Source organism: Pleurodeles waltl, chromosome 5 (assembly GCF_031143425.1).
Source record: "Pleurodeles waltl isolate 20211129_DDA chromosome 5, aPleWal1.hap1.20221129, whole genome shotgun sequence".
Classification (NCBI taxonomy): domain Eukaryota; kingdom Metazoa; phylum Chordata; class Amphibia; order Caudata; family Salamandridae; genus Pleurodeles; species Pleurodeles waltl.
Window position 1 is genome coordinate 1,601,360 of NC_090444.1, and position 9,867 is coordinate 1,611,226.

Below are 9,867 nucleotides of genomic sequence, written 5' to 3' on the forward strand. Positions count from 1 at the left end.
GTCAAGAAGCCAGGCTGACTAGGGGTAGCTGTAACTGGGCAGCCAAGGCTTATCTAGCAGACATGCAAAGCTCATGCAATCCACGGTAGTCACACAGTACTTACACACATGGAAGAAAACACTCAGTGTCACAAAAATAAAGGTACTTTATTTTGGTGACACAAATACCAAAAATACCATAGAGGCTATACTCCCTTAGGAGATAAGTAATACACAACATGTATATACTAGTAAGCGGAAACAGGTGTAAAAACAGTTAGAAAGTACAGATAGTGAAAATCACAATAATTAGAAATGGGCCCAGGGGAACACAAACCATATACTAAAAAAATGGAATGACAAAGTCAGGTCCCCACCTAGGCAAGTGTAGTGTGTAAAGGGTCGCTGGGAGTATTATAAAACACCAAATGTAAGTAATAGAACTGTAGGAGGCTGGACTGGCTTGTAGTGAGTACCAAGGGGTACTTGCACCTTGCACCAGGCCCAGTTATCCCTTATTAGTGTATAGGGTGTCTAGCAGCTTAGGCTGATAGATAATGGTAGCTTAGCAGAGCAGCTTAGGCTGAACTAGGAGACGTGTGAAGCTACTACAGTACCACTTAGTGTCATATGCACAGTATCATAAGAAAACACAATACACAGTTATACTAAAAATAAAGGTACTTTATTTTTATGACAATATGCCAAAGTATCTTATAGTGTATCCTCAGTGAGAGGATAGGAAATATACACAAGATATATATACACAATAGCAAAAATATGCAGTATAGTCTTAGAAAACAGTGCAAACAATGTATAGTTACAATAGGATGCAATGGGGAAACATAGGGATAGGGGCAACACAAACCATATACTCCAAAAGTGGAATGCGAACCACGAATGGACCCCAAACCTATGTGACCTTGTAGAGGGTCGCTGGGACTATTAGAAAATAGTGAGAGTTAGCAAAATAACCCTCCCCAAGACCCTGAAAAGTGAGTGCAAAGTGCACTAAAGTTCCCCTAAGGACAAAATAGTTGTGTTAGAGGAATAATGCAGGAAAGACACAAACCAGCAATGCACCAACTGTGGATTTCCAATCTAGGGTACCTGTGGAACAAGGGGACCAAGTCCAAAAGTCACAAGCAAGTCGGAGATGGGCAGATGCCCAGGAAATGCCAGCTGCGGGTGCAAAGAAGCTTCGACTGGACAGAAGAAGCTGAGGTTTCTGCAGGAACGAAAAGGGCTAGAGACTTCCCCTTTGGTGGACAGATCCCTCTCGCCTTGGAGAGTCGTGCAGAAGTGTTTTCCCGCCGGAAGGACGCCAACAAGCCTTGCTACACGCAAATCGTGCGTTTGGCGTTTTTGGATGCTGCTGGGGCCCAGGAGGGACCAGGAGGTCGCAAATTGGACCTGAAGAGAGAGGGGACGTCGAGCAAGACAAAGAGACCTCGCTGAAGCAGGTAGCACCCGCAGAAGTGCCAGAAACAGGCACTACGAGGATGCGTGAAACGGTGCTTGCCGAAGTTGCACAAAGGAGTCCCACGTCGCCGGAGACCAACTTAGAAAGTCGTGCAATGCAGGTTAGAGTGCCGTGGACCCAGGCTTGGCTGTGCACAAAGGATTTCCGCCGGAAGTGCACAGGGGCCGGAGTAGCTTGCAAAGTCGCGGTTCCCAGCAATGCAGCCCAGCGAGGTGAGGCAAGGACTTACCTCCACCAAACTTGGACTGAAGAGTCACTGGACTGTGGGGGTCACTTGGTCAGAGTCGCTGGATTCGAGGGACCTCGCTCGTCGTGCTGAGAGGAGACCCAAGGGACCGGTAATGCAGCTTTTTGGTGCCTGCGGTTGCAGGGGGAAGATTCCGTCGACCCACGGGAGATTTCTTCGGAGCTTCTGGTGCAGAGAGGAGGCAGGCTACCCCCACAGCATGCACAAGCAGGAAAACAGTCGAGAAGGCGGCAGGATCAGCGTTACAGAGTTGCAGTAGTCGTCTTTGCTACTATGTTGCAGGTTTGCAGGCTTCCAGCGCGGTCAGCGGTCGTTTCCTTATCAGAAGGTGAAGAGGGAGATGCAGAGGAACTCGGATGAGCTCTTGCATTCGTTATCTAAAGTTTCCCCAGAGACAGAGACCCTAAATAGCCAGAAAAGAGGGTTTGGCTACTTAGGAGAGAGGATAGGCTACTAACACCTGAAGGAGCCTATCAGCAGGAGTCTCTGACGTCACCTGGTGGCACTGGCCACTCAGAGCAGTCCAGTGTGCCAGCAGCACCTCTGTTTCCAAGATGGCAGAGGTCTGGAGCACACTGGAGGAGCTCTGGACACCTCCCAGGGGAGGTGCAGGTCAGGGGAGTGGTCACTCCCCTTTCCTTTGTCCAGTTTCGCGCCAGAGCAGGGGCTAAGGGGTCCCTGAACCGGTGTAGACTGGCTTATGCAGAATTGGGCACCTCTGTGCCCAACAAAGCATTTCCAGAGGCTGGGGGAGGCTACTCCTCCCCTGCCTTCACACCATTTTCCAAAGGGAGAGGGTGTCACACCCTCTCTCAGAGGAAGTTCTTTGTTCTGCCATCCTGGGCCAGGCCTGGCTGGACCCCAGGAGGGCAGATGCCTGTCTGAGGGGTTGGCAGCAGCAGCAGCTGCAGTGAAACCCCAGGAAGGGCAGTTTGGCAGTACCAGGGTCTGTGCTACAGACCACTGGGATCATGGGATTGTGCCAACTATGCCAGGATGGCATAGAGGGGGCAATTCCATGATCATAGACATGTTACATGGCCATATTCGGAGTTACCATGGTGAAGCTACATATAGGTAGTGACCTATATGTAGTGCACGCGTGTAATGGTGTCCCCGCACTCACAAAGTTCAGGGAATTGGCTCTGAACAATGTGGGGGCACCTTGGCTAGTGCCAGGGTGCCCTCACACTAAGTAACTTTGCACCCAACCTTTACCAGGTAAAGGTTAGACATATAGGTGACTTATAAGTTACTTAAGTGCAGTGTAAAATGGCTGTGAAATAACGTGGACGTTATTTCACTCAGGCTGCAGTGGCAGGCCTGTGTAAGAATTGTCAGACCTCCCTATGGGTGGCAAAAGAAATGCTGCAGCCCATAGGGATCTCCTGGAACCCCAATACCCTGGGTACCTCAGTACCATATACTAGGGAATTATAAGGGTGTTCCAGTAAGCCAATGTAAATTGGTAAAAATGGTCACTAGCCTGTTAGTGACAATTTGGAAAGAAATGAGAGAGCATAACCACTGAGGTTCTGATTAGCAGAGCCTCAGTGAGACAGTTAGTCACTACACAGGTAACACATTCAGGCACACTTATGAGCACTGGGGCCCTGGGTTACCAGGGTCCCAGTGACACATACAACTAAAACAACATATATACAGTGAAAAAATGGGGGTAACATGCCAGGCAAGATGGTACTTTCCTACAAGAACCCACCCCAGAGCCCAGGAAAGTAGGAGCAAATCACAGAAACTTTCCTACTACACAGAAGAAAACAACAAAGAAGATTATGCAAGAACCAGAAGAGACTGCAAGAAACCAACAGTGGATTCCTGGTCCTGAAGACCTGTGGAAGAAAGGGACCAAGTCCAAGAAGCACTGAAGAGTCCAGGGAGAACAGGAGCCCCTGCTAACCCGGATGAAGTTGCAAAAGAAGAACAACTGGTGAAGAAGAACAGTCAGTACTGCACCCAAGAAGACGGATGCGGGTTCCTGGTTAGTGCAGATGATGTCCCATGCCGGATGGAAGATTGCAGTCTGGTTCGCATCGCTGGATTCTGCCAACAAGCCTTGGTAAACGCAAAGCTTGCGGTTAGAGGAAAAGCCAGGGACCAGGAAGGACCAGGTGGACTCGACCTGGGAGGGGGAGTCAGAGGGGACTCTCAGAGAGCGCACAGAAGACCAGGCAGCGTGCCCAGTATTCCCAAAGCAGGGGGACAAAGGAGGTGCAAATGGAGACCCACGCAGCACTACAACAAAGGCTCCCACACTGCCGGAGAACCACTCAGGAAGATGAGCGTCACAGGAAGGAGTGCTGGGGGCGGAGCTGCATGGTGCATGAAGAAGTTCGTGGAAGGATGACAACAGGCCTTGGCAACTGCAAAACACGCAGTGCACGGGGGTACTGATTGGCGTGGGGAAGCCGGCTCTTACCTCCACCAAAGTTGGACATTAGTACGTCAGGACCGTCGGGACCACTTCAGTCCACCACCTGTGATGCTGGATCCGCGCACTTCGCCAGGAGAGGGGACCCACGCCACCGGTCATTGCTGTAGAGAGGTGCCTGCTGAAGCAGGGGAGTGACTCTTTCACTCCAAGGGAGATTCCTCCATTCTTCTGGTGCAGGCTGAAGACAGGCTCCTCTGAGGGTGCACGACCAGGAAACAGTTGCAGTTGCTGGCAAAAGCTGAAGATACAATGTTGCAGAAGGGTTCTTTGCTTCTTTGTTGCAGTTTCTAGAGTTCCTGAAGGCCCAGTAGCAGTTTTGTTGGTCAGAAGGTGAAGTAAAGACTGCAGACGATTCTTGCTGGAGTCTTGCAGTCTGAATCTGAGGAAACACCCAGAGAAGAAAGCCTAAATAGCCCTGAAAGGGGAATTGGTCACCTAAACAGGTAAGAACCTATCAGGGGATGGCTCTGACGTCACCTGATGGCACTGGCCACTCATATGCTCCCAGAGTTCCCTGCCAACTTGGGATGGCAAAACCCAGGGACCCTCTGGAGGAGTTCTGAGCACCACCCCTGGTGGTGATGGATAGGGGAGTGGTCACTCCCCTTTCCTTTGCCCAGTTTCGTGCCAAAGCAGAGACTAGGGGTCCCTGAACCAGTGTAGACTGGTTTATGCAATGAGGGCTCCAAATGTGCCCTTCAAAGCATAGCCAGTTGCTTGGGGAGGCTACCCCTACCAAGCCTGTAACACCTATTTCCAAAGGGAGAGTGTGTAACACCCGTGCCCAAAGGAAATCCTTTGTTCTGCCTTCCTGGGCTTGAGCTTCTCAAGCAACAGGAGGGCAGAAACATGTTTGTGAGGTGGCAGCAGCTGGGGCTGCCTGGAAAACCCTCAGAAGACTGGTATGGCAATGCTGGGGGTTCGCTAAGGAGCTCCCAGGGTGCATGGAATCATACAACCAGTGCTTGCAAAAGCCTTGGGACATGACTCCAACATGTTTGATACCAAACATGCCTATGTTCGAAGTCACCATTATGTAGCTGGACCTAGGTAGTGACCCATGTCCAGTACATGTGTAAACTGGCGTCCTGCACTCACGAAGTCTGTGCCCTCACACATAGGTACTTTGCACCCTGACCTCAGGGCTGAAGGGCCTGCCATATGGGTGACGTATAAGTGACCTGGTTTAGTGTAAATGGCAGTGAAAGGGTTCATGCACCATTTCACACAGGGTGCAATGGCAGTCCTGTAGAAGCCTTTGCATGGGTTCCCTATGGGTGGCAAAAGATATGTTGCAGCGTATAGGGATCCCCTGGAGCCCCAATGCCCTGGGTACCTAGGTACCATATAATAGGGACTTATAAGGGGGTACCAGTATGCCAATGTTGGGTAAAATACTGGATTACCAGTATGCAGTGACCATAATTTAAGGGAGAGAGCAAAACTGCAGGGGTCCTGATAATCAGGATCCCAGGAGACACAGTCAAACACACTGACAAACTGGCCAAAAGTGGATACCCAAGCTAGAAAGAGGCTACTTTAAAACAATACCCCAAGAAAATCCACCATGGAGTTGTTGGGTAGGCTCTCATTATTCTAATGATACTACTGGATTTTGAGCAGCAAGATCTTCCACAGTGTGGGACACTGGGTTTGACCCACTGTGGGTGACACCTGTCTAAATCCGTGTTTTGCTCCGGCTAACTAACAGTGCCTCATTTCTCCCCAAGGATAGGGATGATTGGGCAGCCAAGCGCATGACATATTAGGCTTCTCAGGGAAGTCGTGGTCACTCAGGTCGCATCCGGTTCTCTCATTCACAATTTAGTCTCATATATAAATGACAGATAGAAGCAGTATAAGTTTCAATGCCTGGTTTAATAAAACGACTACATCTTAGATAGCAAAGCATGAGCTGCAAAAACCAGGATGACACAACATGACAGTATTAAAATGGTGAAGAGGAGAGTGAAGCATAAGAATAACGCTATGATATTGTCACTAGGATTGATGGACTATTTCCTATCTAAATCATAATCTGAGCACAGCATGTTAAGCTCTAATTCTGCATTTCAGGTTCCCCCGGGAGGACATCAACCCTCATACTTGAGCAAAGGCCTGTAGCCTGCGTTAGCATCTGCAGCGAAGCATTCAGCAATCAGCACACAGTCGTGGTTCCCTGACAGGAATCCCCCTCTTAACGTGGAATGGGACTAGGAAGTGTTTTTATAATAACACAGCTGATGTTCTGTGAAAATGTCCCTACGTAAGTGTTGTATTCTATTGATTAATGTTGGGGGCATCGCTTTAAGGAATGTGGGAGGCTTTGGAATGGGGAAGACGTAATGGGAATAGGAATGGAATGCGGGGAGTGAGGGAGGCTATTCAACGGTGGACGGGGATGAGAGCCAGACATATCTTGTTCTATGCCAATAAATATTAAAATGATACCTGGATCCTGCGTGCATTATTCTACAGTAAGGATGTGTATTTTCGACGAATGTTGGAGACTAAATTTCTACCACGTTCACCAGCAATGTACCAAACTGTAGCCTTGAATGAAGCACAGAGTGATCAAGAATGTCTTGTTTGAGAACACAGTGCTAGGGTAAGCAAAAACTGTTAGATAGAAGAAATTAAAACAAGACCGTAAAACTGGTTATTGTAAAAATAACAATGCGAAGCCGAATGAAATATATCTAGGTTAAAGTGCACAGTAGCCTAGTGTATTAAACTAACGTGCATGGAGCTATAACTAAAATGGCTACACAACAGAGTGATTCTAGCACCTACTGCTGCTTCACTGTAAACATAGCCATGTCCCTAGTAAAGGTTCTCTAGGTTTGCGGGTACAGAATTTTTGTGAATGCAACCCCAATCTGCTTTTAAATTGATAGGTTTAGCCAGTTTCATGGTAAAATTAGAGATCCCATTATTGGGGAACATATCTGGTTAAACCTTTGAAGGTGAGGTGATATTAAAGGATGAGGCCACCATATTTTTAGCTCATCAAGATGTTTTCATTCTGAGGTCCTTTTGAGATCAAGCCTCCACCCAACTGTTAAATTTCCAGGGCAATTCCCGGCTTTGTCCAAAGCTTGATTCTTTGCACTTTTATATTATCATTTTAAAACATTTTTTACCCTGTACACCCTATGTGGATCATCCAGGACGATTTGTAACTCCTCCCTTTTAAAGGCCCTTGAACATCTTTGCCATCATAATCTTGCAAGTGACTAATATAAACATCTTCTTTAGGCTCAACCTTCTCCCCTATATTTCTTCCATCACTAAAATTCTGCTGATGACCTTTCATAAATGCATCTTTCAGCTTACAAATCCAAATGTGATTGCCTTCTTTCAGAACGTATTTCTTTACCCTCATCCTGAATTGATCGACGTACACTATCCTCCAAACATCTAGAGTATTCTGCTGTGATGCAGAATCAGGTGTAGTCTTGATGGATCTAAGGTATCTAGTGCAACAAACATCTACAAATGACCATAATACATCCATATATCAGAAGGTGTTGTAAGCTGTGAAATACCTGCATATTTTAGATTTTAAAGTTCTTTTAAAACAATATGTTAACACTGTTTTCACTTCAGTGTGCATAAGACAATGATGAATTAAGTGTTCTCTTAATAATCTCTGAACCTGCTTGTTCAGAAATTATTTTCCAGCATCCGTTTGTTGCTTTTGAGATGTTTGGCCTTTGCTAAATTTGTATCTAAAGGGGGCAGTAACACTTTGACTAGTGTTGTCTTTTAGGGGCTCCGCAAAACATCCTTGGATAGAACATTATAGTCAATATATCTTGTGCACCATTATTATGAGTTAGCACATTTTTTATATCAAATTATATCAGCCTGCCATTGATAGTCTATAGTCACCACAACTGTGAATTCTCTCCCAAACCACTTCCATGCAGGATTCAGTAGAGAATATGTATCTTCCCCAGATAGTCACTCCTTCACCAAAGTTCTCTAAAGTTCAAACTGGTTCTTTTTCAGCCTTGACCCTTCTGAACAGAGTTTCAGTACTTCCAAAACTTCCATCTTCCATCAGCCATGTTACAGACATGTGCAATCCATAAAATGAAAAACAGGTGTTTTGTGTAAGATCACTTTATTAAAAAATAATTGAAAAATTAATAATCAGAAACAGAGGGTCTTACATTTTGCAAATTTAAAACCTGCAGACATGAGGGAATGTTTCAGTATGCTAACTGCCTGTCACCCATGCCTCTCATTTTGTATTGATTAGGACATTTTGTACATTTATCCATGCACTGTTGATAGATGCATTGACGTAAAGTCACCAGTTTTGCTACTTTTTGGTTTATATTGTTAATGACATAAAATAGGCTGTCTCTATCTGTGCCTATAATGTTTTATGCATAGTCCTCTTGCAGCATTTAATAGTTCATAGATTTCAAGATCAAGTAGTACTTATCCATTATTATTGCAATAACTTCCAATCAAATGTTCTACGGAATCTTGCACTCGGATCATTAGTGGTAATGTCAATCCATTTATATGGTACTTGTACAAAAGCCAATAGTGATCCATGTAGGTAACCAATTGTTTACGCAGATGGTGGCAATGCACAATAGGCTATTACACTGTGTTTTATCTGATGGAACACAAAACATCAAATACTTCATAGTTACCAGTTGTAGTTCTGCTATTCTTTTATTAAGAAGCACGTATATAAATTTTGCAATGCATATATAGCCATATGTAGCCATGTCTAAGAGTCAGATTGTGGATGGTCATTGTGTAAATTGTCTTAAATGTTAAGAGTGTAAAAAAAGTGACCTTGATACTTAGGCAAAGCAATTTTGTGATACAGCCTTCTGGGGCTAAACAACCTCCTTCTAGAATCACCCTTTAGACAGGCATTTACAACAGTGGCTGTAAAGCTCTTAACTTGTCAAATTTCATTGAATGGTCTACCCTTGGCTTCTTTTTCAAAATCACCAATATCATCAAAATAAACACAGTTCTGACAACTTTCATTCTGTTTTGAACAGCATAAGCAATGAAAATGTAACTTCCGGCTCCATGTGAGAGTAGCAACAAGAATATCTTCATCCATAAACCCCATATCTTCATACACAAGCTAGGAACATTTGTAGATTCATTCACAATATCCATATCAGCAAAGTTGTTTTCAGATGGGTTTTCGTTAACCGAGGCATCACTGCTTCTGCCAGACTGAGTAGATGAAATCTGCTGGGGGACATCACGCATCCTTGTGGTTGATAACAGCTGGCAGAGTTCTTCCTCATACCCTATGAGATAATGACCAGGATCTTTAAATATCTGGTGCTGCAACTCCTCATCTCGAGATAGCAACATCAATCGACTCCCCATAAAATGAAAACCTGGGTCTTTAAGCAAGAATGGAAAAACAGGGAAAGGAACAGGGGAACAGGGAAACAGAACCTAGCTGATACTCTGTTTTAAAGATGATTTCCTTCACCCACCAAAGGTGGCGTGCTTCATTATCGGGAATCTCCTCGCACCATGACAGCTGATCACAGTAGGGGCTACAACTCCCTAACTGTGAAGGATGAGCTCTGCAGATTTTATAAAGAGAGATGATAGGTTCTGGTGCTGAGATAAAAGTGTGCACAGTGTGCAGGTGCTAGTAGTTAAAACTGACTACAGGGTGCACAAGCAACTTTATTAGTGCAAACC